We start from the raw sequence: 13505 nt of genomic DNA on the forward strand, positions 1-13505 counted from the left end.
CAAAGTATTTGCCAATAATAACAATGGGTTTTTGAAAGGCAAGCCCATGAACAAGTGAAAGCGATGGGAGTGAGGTGGGCATGGTTAAAACCCCACAATACTTACAATAGGTCAAAGCGCTTGCCTTTGACCTAAAAAGGGCTATGATCACTGGAGTGACCAATAACAAGATATTGAAAATCAGATTGCTTAGCTAACCTAAGCTTATGATGGTTGCATAGTCTATATCACCACATCATCATGGCTCAGCTGCTCAAGGGGAGTTGTGAAATTTTTCTCACAACCTACTAACCACTCACCAGCTAAATCATTATTTCGGATTTATTGTCAAACCTTGACATGTTGTAAGACTGTGTTAGGAGCAAGCAGAGAAAGAAAAAGGCAGTGCATTGAGATAAGGATTAAAGAGATGATGGTGACAAATAGGCTTATGGAGTGATTGGTATGTTGCTATACAAAGCTGATTGGAGTATTTGTAGGAACCGTGGAAGATGTGGGGGAGTGAAACAGTGAGGTGGGGCTGGTGATTATGTGGGAGTTGGGCCTATTAGGATCTTTAAATTAGGATGTGAGTTTAGGTAGCTTGCTCTTTTCTTCGAGGAGTCATCTGTGTGCCATTCTACCTGACAGAAAGTTTTTGGTCTATGCCGGTATCTGTGTCAGGAGTTATAAGTGGCTATGGTTTAAATTGGGATAGCAGATAGGCCAATATGTCCAGTTCATATGCCTTAGTTAAGCTACCTAGTGTAGTCATCCAGTCTGGGTTAACATTTTGAGGACATGATTGTACCATGGATAATCTCTGACTGCCCAGTCCCAGGAAAGTGTCCATGATTGTTTATTAGGTATCTTGGACTTTAAACTCACAAATCATTGTTATCATGTGTATTAGTCTAGTTAACTCAATAGAAGCAAACTAACACCACAGCTGCAATGCCTTAGATTGCCACATAAAAGTCCAGGATGTGGTGCCCTTGGTGAATGGGAATGAGGTGGCCACGCTACATGAGGTTCTTTAGAAATTATACAAGTGTCAAGGGGTCTTTGACTAGAGGTCGCAGAATATTTTGTGAAGGTTGGTTGTGCGGTTACTTTGGGGGCCCTTGGTGACAGGGAATGAGGTGGACAACCTAGATGAGGTTCTTTAGAAATTATATGTGTCAAGGGGTCTTTGGATAGAGGTTGGAGAATATTTTGTGAAGCTTGGATGCGGTTAATCTGGGGGCAACTGTAAATTGCGTTTGGTTATGGTTTTATAATGTGGCTTAAGCAGTGTTTAGTTTGCTTTCTTTACAGTTGTGACCAGGCTTTAGCTTCCATCAGATCTATGTATTCAGGATTGCCGTACTACTAGAATGTATTCCGCTTGACATGCCTAACTTACCACTGACTCTGAGAGACTACTGAAAGGTATGGAAGTTGTTGTTATTCAGGATTGTTGGAACCGATAAACTATTTAATTTGTGGGTATTCTCCCTCATTATTAAGGTATTTTGGTCATGCTGGTGGCTTACCTCCATTATGAATATGATGCCTCAAAGTGGACGGTTGCCTGAGGGCAAGGTAGGCAGAGTTCATCTTTGAAGATAAGTAATCCATTCTAATATGACATCAAGGAAGACGTCAGTTTGTAATGAAATGCCTTTGTAGCAACAGAAAGTATTTAATGGGAAAATTATATTGAAAAACACGAATTTCCAATAATCTGGAAAACACTTCACTGCCAACAAGCCTGCGAACGATGTTCAGATATTTCATGTACTTTATAACCTAGGCACGGAAAAAACAGTAAAACACAGTTGCTTTATGTATGTTGAAGTTTATGTCGTATTTACAGCTAATTCAGTGTAGTTGGCGGTGACAGCCCCAAGATGGCTGCGATATTCAAGCGATTCAGTCTCAACAACGGACTAGAACACTCGATGCCTTCCTCAACTGTGCTGACATTTCAGAAAAGACACAGCCTTTGTTATCAAGAGCGTCTGGAAAGTAAAATTTTTTGTTCCAAACTTTTCCTATACGATATCCATTTGTTTAAATATAAGTAGTTACAGTTCAATTATAAGTATATGCTTGTTTCACTGAAGATAAGGTATTGTAAATTAACACTAATAGTAAACCAGCGACAAAGTAGTCAAGAGACCATACAGAAAACAAAGAGCCTCGCATGTTTTCAGTACTTTACCGGTGCGCTCGAGGAGGGCTAAACACCGGAAAAGGCATGATGTATGCAATCAAGAGAATTTTAAAAGGCAAGCGCAGGAACCAACGAAACTGATGGGCATGCAGTGGGCATAGTTAAAACCCAACAGAGAGATTACAACAGGGGCAAGAGCGCTTCTGTGTGCTCGACCCCTAAAACAACAAAGACTGTGTAGGCATGCGAGATAGCTGAACACCATGTCAAACCCACAATAGTCGCATGCCTTCCTTGTTCAAACAACCTCAAAGCAATTCTACTGAACAACCACTTAATCACTTGTTTTAGGTTATTTACAATAATTAGTCATAAATGGCACAAGTGCACCTAAGAAATGCCAAATATCTTAAAATATATTCATTTTATCACCCTGAACAACAGTCAAAAACTATTCAGCACACTGTACTGTGTTCCGTTTCAGTATGCCAGAATCATGTGTAAACATAAGATCTTAGACCGCTTTGCTTTAAACCAACTTACATTTTTAGAACTGTTATCCACAGATTTAGATGTCTCACAGACCTCCTGTAATCTATAGAGGTAAAAATTGATATCGGCTCCCAATAAACAGCAAAGGCTGTAAGCAACATTAAGCACATTTATCAGCCACTGCATTGGTGGCTGTCACTCAACGTGGGTAGCGGGGTGAGGGCTGTTTGAAAATGAAAAAAAAAAAAAAAAGCTTACCTGTGGGGGAGACGCATTCATCTCCCCTCCGTCCTCGTCTTCTTCCTGTTTCCAGACTCCCTGCCAATCACGATGCTGTCACCAGCAACAGCAGTGTCATGACTGGTCTGAGAGGCCTGCTTCACTGCTCAGACTGGGACTGGGAGCCTGGGCATGTTCTCTACTCCACTGTGCAATACAACCAGGAAGAGAACATGCAAAGTGTCCATGTCTGTTTGGCCAGCCCAACACAGCCGGCCAAACAGACATGCGCACTTTATAATGCACATACCCCTCCCTCTGGCCCTCTCCCTCCAGCCCAGCCCAGCCCAATCTCTTTTCACAGGAAAAATAAAATGATAATAGTGTAGTGCTATTATCATTTTATTTTTCCTTTCCCCACAATCCAGTGGGGCGACGCTCCTCTGCCTTAGCGGAGGAGCCGCCCCAGAGCCACTGTTTGAAAGTAACCGTTATCCATGACATATGGAGGTTTGCACTGTACAAAGACACATCACCATCCCAATGATACAGAAATAAGACGTAATGTTTTTCACAGATGTTTGCTGATTTAAGAAAACATAACATTTTCAGCATTATAGGTAGCAAGTGTGAAAAACGGTACATATTCAAAATGTTTAAAGTGACCTAGATACCATTGATAACACATACATCATTTCACATATGCTTTACTTTGCAATTGGTACAGTTCAGCAGACTCCAAGCTGTTCAAATGAGCCTTCTAATGTTTTTTATTGATACACAGCCATAGCCAATGCCATACTGTATGCATTTTATGTATTATCGCTAAGAAATTCAGTTTTGGACAATAGAAAAGTGCAAATTCCTTTGATAGGCTCTACATTCAACTCAACAAGAGATGGTAACCTTAATAGGTTTGACTTTAAACGAATGTTGTATGGTAATATGAAGCATGAGAATGGATTTGTGTGGAAGCAAAGAACTGTAGAATAATATTGCTGTAGGTGTAAAGGTCAGGTGATAGTTGTACTGTAAAGCAAGACCTAAAAATCTATGTATGGATAAATATTGTAAATTATCTTTTTATCAATGACACTTTAATGGCATTACAGTGCCACATTTGTGCCCCTGAAAGCTCAAGCTCAGGCAGCTGGATAAATAAACAAAATGATCACAACTGTGTGGATGGCAAGCACTTTTTTGAGGACGCACACAACTTCTGACCAAATAAAGCAAGTGCTGCTGGCTCCCAATGCGTGGGCAGAGCTAAATGCCCTTTCCTGGAGATCCTCACATAATTGTCTGGTGACAGCATACAATTGTGTCTCTGATTTAACTGATGAAATGGCTCAGGGAATAAATTGCTTGTCACTGACCTATGGGGTGGTAAGAGAAAACCCAACTCAGTCTCCCATCTTTTCTGGTTAAGAAACACGAAATGGAAAATTGTAAAAACAGCTATTTACAGGGCATGAAGACTGCGAACTTACCAACTTGTGAACTTATGATATCACATATAAATGCAAGATCCGTTTTATCCATGGCGGTAAAGATGTTTATTAGTCCTTAAGTATTCCACAACTATTTAGACAATCAATATATAACATACAACTCTTGTCTTAATTTCCACATTAACATTTTCTTTTACATTGTAATGACTGCTACCATATTAATGAGGCTTAATGCTGCAATACATAACAGATGTTTATATTCCCAAACTTAGTGACTCAGTGTAAATGACCTTCTCTGGTGTTGTTTCAAACCTTTGATTGTATTTTGTAGTATACTACCATCTTTAGTGCTACTGCTGTGAAGAAAAATTATTTTGCAGCAGGGGTTCCTGGGCCCCATTAATGAGTGCATGTTTGAAAAGAGTGCTTGTCAAGGTAGAAGGGGCTTGGTGAAGTGCATGAGGGTGGGGGATGTGTTCTAAAGAAAGAGTGACATAGTACTGTGAACAAGCAATCACTGCACAAGAAATATTGATGCCTTGGGAAAACTACATCTGATTTGCCATGCAAGTCTGTTCAATCCATCTTTATGCTCAGTCTAATCCACATGGATTTATAAAGCATGGCTAATCACCCACAAAGGTTTTTTCAGGCGCTGAATATCTGCTGCTGCCAGGGCTCACTTGTACAACCAAATTTTCTGAATTCTAACAGGGAGGGTGAGGTCCGTAGGTGAAGTGGGAGGTTGTTCCAAGATTTAGTGACGAGATAAGTGAAAAAGCGTTCTCTGCTGTTGCTGTGACACATGTGGCGTGTGGGCGAGGGAGCGACCTACCCTTGACCCAAGGGTAGGTCGCTCCCCCTGCCGCTGCAGCTCCTCCAGGTTCCTGAGTTCCTGAGACCCACCTCACAGTAAGTACCCCCCACCTCTCAGCCCCTCGCCCTGCCCCACGCTACTCACCCTCTCTCCTGCTCCTGCTTCTTTTCCTCCTCTCTGTCTCTTCCTCCTCGCTCCCCCTCTGCAATCTTCTTCTGTACTCCTCTTTTCCCCGTCTTCTCTCTTCTTCTGTGTGCTCCTCAGCCTCTCCTGTCGCCTCTCTTCTTCCTCATCTTGTTCTGTGGTCTTCTGCCTTCTGCTCTTCGTCTTCTGTATCTTCTTTGGTGATCTTCTGTTCGTCTGCTCTTCTGCTTCTTCGTCCCCTGCATCTCCCTCTGTGTTCTTCTGTGTTCTTCTCTTCTGTTCTTCTGTGTTCTTCTCTTCTGTTCTTCTGTGTTCTTCTGATCTTCTGCTTCTTCGTCCCCTGCATCTTCCTCTGTGTTCTTCTGTTCTTCTGTGTTCTTCTCTTCTGTTCTTCTGTGTTCTTCTCTTCTGTTCTTCTGTGTTCTTCTCTTCTGTTCTTCTGTGTTCTTCTGTTCTTCGGTTTTTCTCCGACTTCTGTCTCTTCCCGCCCCTGTCTCTGCCCTCCTGCTCCTGCCTCACCCCCCTCCCTCACTCGCCTCCCCCTCACTATCACCCCTATCTACCCTTTCGCTACCTGCCTCCCTCACTCCTCTACCTATCTCTCCATCTAACTCCCTCACTTCCTCCTCCTATCTACCTATTTTTCTATCTCTCCACCTATTTCTCCATCTATCTATTTCCCTATCTTTCCCCCCGTCCCAACACCCCCTCTGTTACCTATCTTCCTATCCTCTCACTCTACCTCTCACCCTCACCCACCTCTACCACCCCCCCTCCCCTATCTTCTCAACCCTACTCCTATCTATCTCCCTATTCTCCTAAAACTCTAACACTCATCCCCCTCCACCCTTAAACCCCCCTCCCCAGTTCTTCTCACTCTACCTGTCCGCCCCTCCCTCGCGCTTTCCCGCCGCGACCACCTGCACGCCCCCGCCCCCCAGCTCCCATTCGCCCGCAGCTGACCCCTCCCCCCCTCCTCCCTCTTATGGCGGCCGTTGCGCGACCGCGCCGCTGGCGTGCCGGAGGCGCGCCAGATGCATGCCCGTCTGCGTCTGTCCGCACCTGGCCCGCACCCAGCGACACGACCCCTGGTCCCCAGCTCTCCCGTACCCCGCTGACCCGCTATGACCCCACCACCCTCCACGCCCTCAACCCCTGGCGCTCCAACACCTGCTTCCAAGCCCACCTCAGACGCACCCATGAACCCGTCGCCTGTAACTCCTGCAAACGCATCTTCCACCACGCAACTACCACGACCACAAGCCCACGCGCCATCAACCACCTCAAGTGCATCCTGATCAACGCTCGCTCTGTCCACAAACACGCCGTTGAACTCTGGGACCTCCTGGACTCCACAGCTCCGGACGTCACCTTCATCACGGAAACCTGGATGAACGCCTCATCAGCTCCAGACATCGCCACTGCCATACCCGAAGGCTACAAGATCTCCAGAAAAGACCGCACCAACCAAGTAGGAGGAGGTATCGCCATCGTCTTCAAAGACTCCATCAGCGTCACCACCTCCACCGAAGACACCCCTCTCGCCGCTGAACACCTGCATTTCCAGATTCGCAACGATCCCAGGACCACCCTCAGAGGATCCCTCGTCTACCGTCCCCCCGGACCGCGCGCCCCTTTCAGCGACGCCATCGCCGACTTCATCTCCCCGCACGCCCTCGCCTCGCCGGACTACATCCTCCTAGGCGACCTCAACTTCCATCTGGAACAAAACAACGACCCCAACACCACCGCCTGCTCGACAACCTCGCCAACCTCGGCCTCAAGCAACTGGTGAACACCGCCACCCACATCGCCGGGCACACGCTTGACCCTATCTTCTCCGCCAGCAAACACGTCTTTTTCAGCCACACCTCCCCTCTACACTGGACCGACCACAGCTGTGTCCATTTCACATTCCGACGCAAGACCCGCCACCTCCGCACTCAACCCATACCTCGTCGACAGTGGAACAAAGTCCCCGAAGAGCAACTCCTCTCCGCACTCGCCGCCAACCAACCCACCCTCACCACCGACCCCAATGACGCAGCCCTCAGCCTCACGAACTGGATCTCCAACTGCGCAGACAACCTTGCTCCCCTCAAACGCACGCATCAACAGACCAACACCAAAAAACCTCTCTGGTTCTCTGACACCCTCGAAGAATCGAAGAAAACCTGTCGCGCCCTCGAGAAAGCCTGGCGCAAGGACCACACCGCTGACAACATGACCGCCCTCAAGAACGCTACCCGAGAACACCACCAACTGATCCGCGCTGCCAAGAGGAACTTTTTTACCGACAGACTGGACAAAAACAGCCACAACAGCAAATAACTTTTTAGCATCGTCAAGGAGTTCTCCAACCCCAACGCCAACGCCAACGCCGTCACGCCCTCGCAAGTTTTGTGCAACTCCCACGCCACCTTCTTCCATTGCAAGATCAGCGACCTCCACGACAGCTTCGGACACCAGACCCTACCAAGCATCACCGAACCCACACCTCCGACTATCACCCTCAACGACTGGACCCACATCAACACTGAAGAAACCAAAACCACCATGAACTCTATCCACTCTGGCACCCCATCGGACCCCTGCCCTCACTTCATCTTCAATAAAGCCGACGACATCATCGCCCCGCACCTCCAGGCCGTCATCAACTCTTCATTTTCTTCTGCTACCTTCCCCGAATGCTGGAAACATGCCGAAGTCAACGCCCTACTAAAGAAACCTACGGCTGACCCGAGCGACCTGAAAAACTTCCGCCCCATCTCGCTCCTCCCCTTCCCCGCCAAGGTAATAGAGAAGACCGTCAACAAACAGCTGACCACCTTCCTGGAAGACAACAACCTGCTCAACCCTTCACAAACCGGATTCCGAACCAACCACAGCACTGAAACCGCCCTCATCTCAGTCACAGACGACATCAGAACCCTGATGGACAACGGTGAAACAGTCGCCCTCATCCTCCTCGACCTCTCGGCTGCCTTCGACACTGTCTGTCACCGCACCCTAATCACCCGCCTCTGCTCCACCGGGATCCAAGGCCAGGCCCTGGACTGGATCACCTCCTTCCTCTCAAACCGATCCCAAAGAGTTTACCTCCCACTGTTTCGCTCAGACCCCACCGAGATCATCTGCGGCGTACCTCAAGGCTCATCGCTCAGCCCGACACTCTTCAATGTCTACATGAGCCCCCTCGCCAACATCGTACACAAGCACGACATCATCATCACCTCCTACGCCGACGACACCCAACTTATACTCTCCCTCACCAAGGACCCCACCAGCGCCAAGACCAATCTACAAGAGGGCATGAAGGACGTCGCAGATTGGATGAGGCTCAGCCGCCTAAAGCTGAACTCTGACAAAACGGAAGTCCTCATCCTCGGCAACACCCCGACCGCTTGGGACGACTCCTGGTGGCCCACGGCCCTCGGCACCGACCCCCGCAGACCACGCTCGCAACCTTGGCTTCATCTTGGACCCTCTTCTCACCATGACCAAGCAAGTCAACGTTGTGTCCTCCGCCTGCTTCCTCACCCCTTCCTGGCAGCCAAGACCTGGAACTCCCTCCCCACCAGCCTCAGGACCACCCAGGACCACTCCGCATTCCGGAGACTCCTAAAAACCTGGCTTTTCGAGCAGCAGTAACACCCTCTTTTCCCCTAGCGCCTTGAGACCTGCACAGGTGAGTAGCGCGCTTTATAAATGTTAATGATTTGATTTGATTTGATTTGATTTGAAGAGGGGGGCTGATCGCAGGTGTCTGAAAGGGTGGTGGAAATTCAGTCAGTGGTTGATGTACACGGTTCCTTGGTTGTAGAGGGCTTTGATGGCGTGGGTCAATATCTTGATCTTGCATCTTTTCTGCACAGGGAGCTAGTGGAGCTTTCTGAGATGGGGGTAATGCAGGTTCACTTGAGGAGGTCAAGGATGATTCTGACTGCCGAGTTTTGTATCATCTCTTCAGGAGTTGTGCAGTGACCCCTGCATAGAGTACTTTTCTGTAGTCCAGTCAGCTGGTGATCAGGGCTTGAGTGACAGTGAGTCTAGAGTCAGCAGAGAGCCACTTAAAAATCTGGGAGAGCATGAGGAAGCAGGAGGAGGAAACTGTGTTGATCTGTTTCTTCATGGTGAGTCTATCATCTAGGAAGATGCCAAGATTGGGGAGCTTGTCTGGTTGGTGTTAGTGGAGTTTCTAATTTGGGGGAGCTACCATGTGTCATTCCATGCAGAGGTGTTTCCAAAGATTAGTAGTTCCATTTTATCTGCGTTGAGTTGGAGGCAGATGGTTCTCATCCAGTCAGCGATGTTCGCCATGCACTTGTGGAAGTTTGTTAGTGTGGAGTTGGGGGTCTTCAGATAGTGAGAGGATGAGTTGGGTGTCATCAGCTTAGAAGATGATGTCCAGTCCATGAGATCTAGCAATGTTGGCCAATGGAATCATGTAGGTGTTGAACAAGGTTGGGCTGAGGAATGAGCCTTGCAGAACATCATGGAGGATGTTCTTTTGTTCCGAGGTGAAGGTCAGGAGGTGTATTCTCTGAGTTTTCCCTGTGAGGAAGGAGGCAATCCACTTCAGGGGGTCTCCCCTGAACCCAATGTGGTGGAGTCTTTTGATTAGGATATTGTGAGACGCTGTATCAGATGTTGCTGAAAGGTCAGGCAGGAACATGGGCACTGTTTTTCCTTGATCCAGGAGTTCTCTGATGTCATCCATGGTGGCCAGCAAGGTGTTGTAGGTGCTGTGTTTTGTGCGAAATCCTGAATAGGAGGTGTCCAATAAATTGTGGTTCTCAAGGTATGCTGTAAGTTGGTGGTTGATGGCTTTCTCAAGGACTTTGGCGGGTGTCAACACCAGAGCAGTACAAGCTCTAATGGCGACAAAAATGCAAAAACCCACACTCTCAAAACAAAGTAATTTATGCATTGTGCTGATATGTTGTGGTTTAACCTATTGCATTGCAGAGTTCAATCCTGAAAACTTATTTTTAATATGCTTACAAATACTGCTTCTTTGCAATGTATTGCTGCAGGTTTTCAGAGTGTGTTAGGGTGTGGCCCCTTTCCAGGGTCTTCCAGAGACTTTCCCTGCAACATGCCTGGGCGTGTTTCTGGGCTGGGACAAGACTCTATAAAAGAGAGCCAGCCCAACTCCCAGTGCTCACTATTCAGAGGTCCCGGTGCAGAGCAGCAGCTTCTTCCTGAGCTCCTGTCCCGGCGGCCAATTTGGATCTTCCAGTCTTCTGCCCTAATCCATTATTGGTGATCATTGTTCCATGCGGTAAGACGGTGGTTAGACTGTCCCGACACCGTTATTTGGAATTTTCATATTCTTGGTTTAAATTCTTAAATGAGTAACAGATTACTTGCGCGCTACCATTTCTTGACATTTATATGGTAGTTTACAAATAGGCAAGACACGCGATTTATTTCATAAAGGTTTGACTTTGTTATTCATTGCGCGCTACCATTTCTTGACATTTACATGGTGGCTTAAGAATCGGCAAGACGCGTGATTCGTTTTATGGTGTTTAAACATTGTTGTCCATTGCGCGCTACTGTTTCTTGACATTTACATGATGTTTTACGAATTGGCAAGACGCACAACTCGTTTCATGAGCATTTAACTTTGTTGTTCATTACGCGCTACCATTTCTTGACATTTGCATGGTGGCTTAAGAATCGGCAAAAGAAGCGCAATTCGTTTCATTGTACTTTGATCTTGTTGTTTATTGAGAGCTGTTATTCCTTGACATTTACATCGGGTTTTACGAATCGGCAAGACACGCAATTCGATTAATGATGATTTGACTTTGATATTCATTGCGTGCTACCATTTCTTGGTATTTTACATGGTAACACTCGAATTGGCAAGACGCACGATTCTCTCCTCGAGTTTAATTCATGTTGTTTATTGTATGCCACTATTCTAAGATATTTATTATGTAATATTCGAGTTGACAAGTTATGTGATTTGTTTCCTGAATCCATATTGTGTTATTCATGGTGCACAATTTTTTTTATGGTGTTTACTATATATATATATATATATATATATATATATATATATATATATATATATATGCAATATGCGCAATTTGTGTTGAAACATTTTAAGAGTACATAGAAGGCCAGAGTTTATAGATGCAATATTGTATGGTCCTAGTATACATTCTCAAAACAGGATTTATATGACTGGTTTAAAATTTAGTCAGAATGTTTTTTCTGATTCTCGTGTAAAGGAAAGTACTTGAATAAGAAAGTTTTCATTTAATTCATCTTGATTCCCCTACAGGTATCCAGCCATCTTGAAACTTAGTCATTTTAAACTTAACTCTTAGATTGTTCATGTTTTCGGAGTGACTAGGCTTAGAATCATAGTCTAGTATTTATTTCAGGAGATATAATTTTTATATTGTGTGTTCTAACCTTTTTCTTACTACAGGTCCCCTTCCCAGCTGTTCCCTTCCTAATCCCATCTTCCCCTCTTGAACTGCCTTAGTCTCTGTGATTTCTCTATCAGAGTCTTGGAGCTGTTCAGTGGTGGACGTGTTGGGAACGTGCACAGACCCAGAGGATCTGGTGACTCTGACAGCGGGAACGGTAGTGGAGAGATAGGGTAATAGCTCTTGAGTTTGCTGGGGTCTGCAGACTTTTTTTTGAGTAGAGGCTTGACTTCTGCATGTTTCCATTCCTCAGGGAAGGTGGCCGTAGAGACTGATGCATTGACAATGGAGGTGAGCTCCCTGAGGCTGGTCTTCCTCCTCAGGTTGAAAATGTGGTGGGGGCATGTTTTCTCAGGTGCTCCTAAGTGGATGGAGCTCATGATGTCCGTGGTATCTTGAGTGGTGAAGTGATTCCAACAGGTGAGGATGTGCTCTAGATCTTCATCTGGGGTGTCGAGCTGGCTGGGGAAGTCAGTGGGTTGGGGCTTGAAGTTCCTGTAGATGGTGGTGATCTTGTTGTGGAAGACATCTGCCAGCTCTTATAAAGGGATGGTGTAATTTGTGGCAGTTGATGGGCTGGAAAACTCTCTGAAGATGGTGTAGAGGTCCTTGCTGTTCTTAAAGCAAGGGTGCTTCTTTATGTCCTTTTCAGGAGTTGGTAGTATTGGTCGAGAGAGGTTTTGAAGGTGGTTTGGTCTGCTGGACCTTTACTGATACACCATTTTCTTTTGAACTGTTTGCAGGTGTGCTTTCCGGTTCTTAGCTCTGTCACGTACCAGCTAGCCTGTTTGGACGATCTTTGGGTTTTGGTGGGTTTGTGTGGGGCGACTGTGTTGCCACAGTTTGTGATCCAAGTGGAAAAGTTTTTGACTGCTTGTTAGAGGCTGGGTCTGAAGAGTGGGCGGAGGTGTTGACGGCATCAGTCAATTGGCTATTAGATCTTGTTCCACCTGTGGTGTGACGTGGTGGGTAGCTTTGGGGTGACAATGGGGCGTAGGGCAATAGTAAAATGTACGATGGCATGGTCTGTCCAAGTAAGCCAGGTGACATGGCTGTATTTGATTCTTTCGCTGGCTAAAAAGATTGGGTCCAAAATATGTTGACCTGCTTGTAAACCATAGGGAAACAAGTGTTTGGTCTAGCCGGGATGGGAGGGCCTGCTTTTGAACTTTGCCAAGAACATACGCAACCCAGCAGGACCAAACAGTTGTCTTGGTGGGGAAAAAAGATAATCTGGAAACTTTCATGCTGTTCTTTAGCTCCTATGGTAAAGTCCGGTCTAACACGAACAAAGGTCATTCTCCAAGAGCTGCTTGAGAATACAGTGGACCAAATTTTCTTCTTGCTAAGTGACCTAGTGGGCCATGTAACTAAAGCTACAGGCTTGTAATTGAGGCTTAGATGGGACGCTTAATATGTGTCTTTTATTGTTAAAATGAATAGCCACATAGGCTATTGGTGTCCATTGTGTACTTTATTAATCTGAAGTGATCTACTTTGACTGGTTTTTAGGTTAATTGCACTTATTGAAAAACATTTTATGTTTCCATTTTTCTTACTTTAAATGTTTTATCCTTTTAATGACATGTGTCAAAGGCAGTCATGTTTTGTACTGTGGACCAAAAGCACTTTAATAAATTCAAACTCTAAAAGAAAGAGCAGAATTGGCATTGTGTTTGAGCAAGAAGTGTTGCAAAGAGTTTGTACATTTGATGTAATCATGCATGCAGTTCACATTGAAGGTAACCAGTATTGTTAGAAGCTTAAACTTTGTGGCACTGTAATCTGTGAGATTA

General features: G+C 45.9%; 1 protein-coding gene across 1 annotated transcript in view; it reads right to left on the reverse strand.

Moving 5' to 3' along the window:
• Window positions 1–13505, reverse strand: part of DNAH11 (dynein axonemal heavy chain 11) — a 2866633-nt gene that overhangs the window by 1634759 nt on the left and 1218369 nt on the right. The window lies entirely within an intron of this gene.

This window comes from Pleurodeles waltl, chromosome 10 (assembly GCF_031143425.1).
Source record: "Pleurodeles waltl isolate 20211129_DDA chromosome 10, aPleWal1.hap1.20221129, whole genome shotgun sequence".
NCBI lineage: Eukaryota > Metazoa > Chordata > Amphibia > Caudata > Salamandridae > Pleurodeles > Pleurodeles waltl.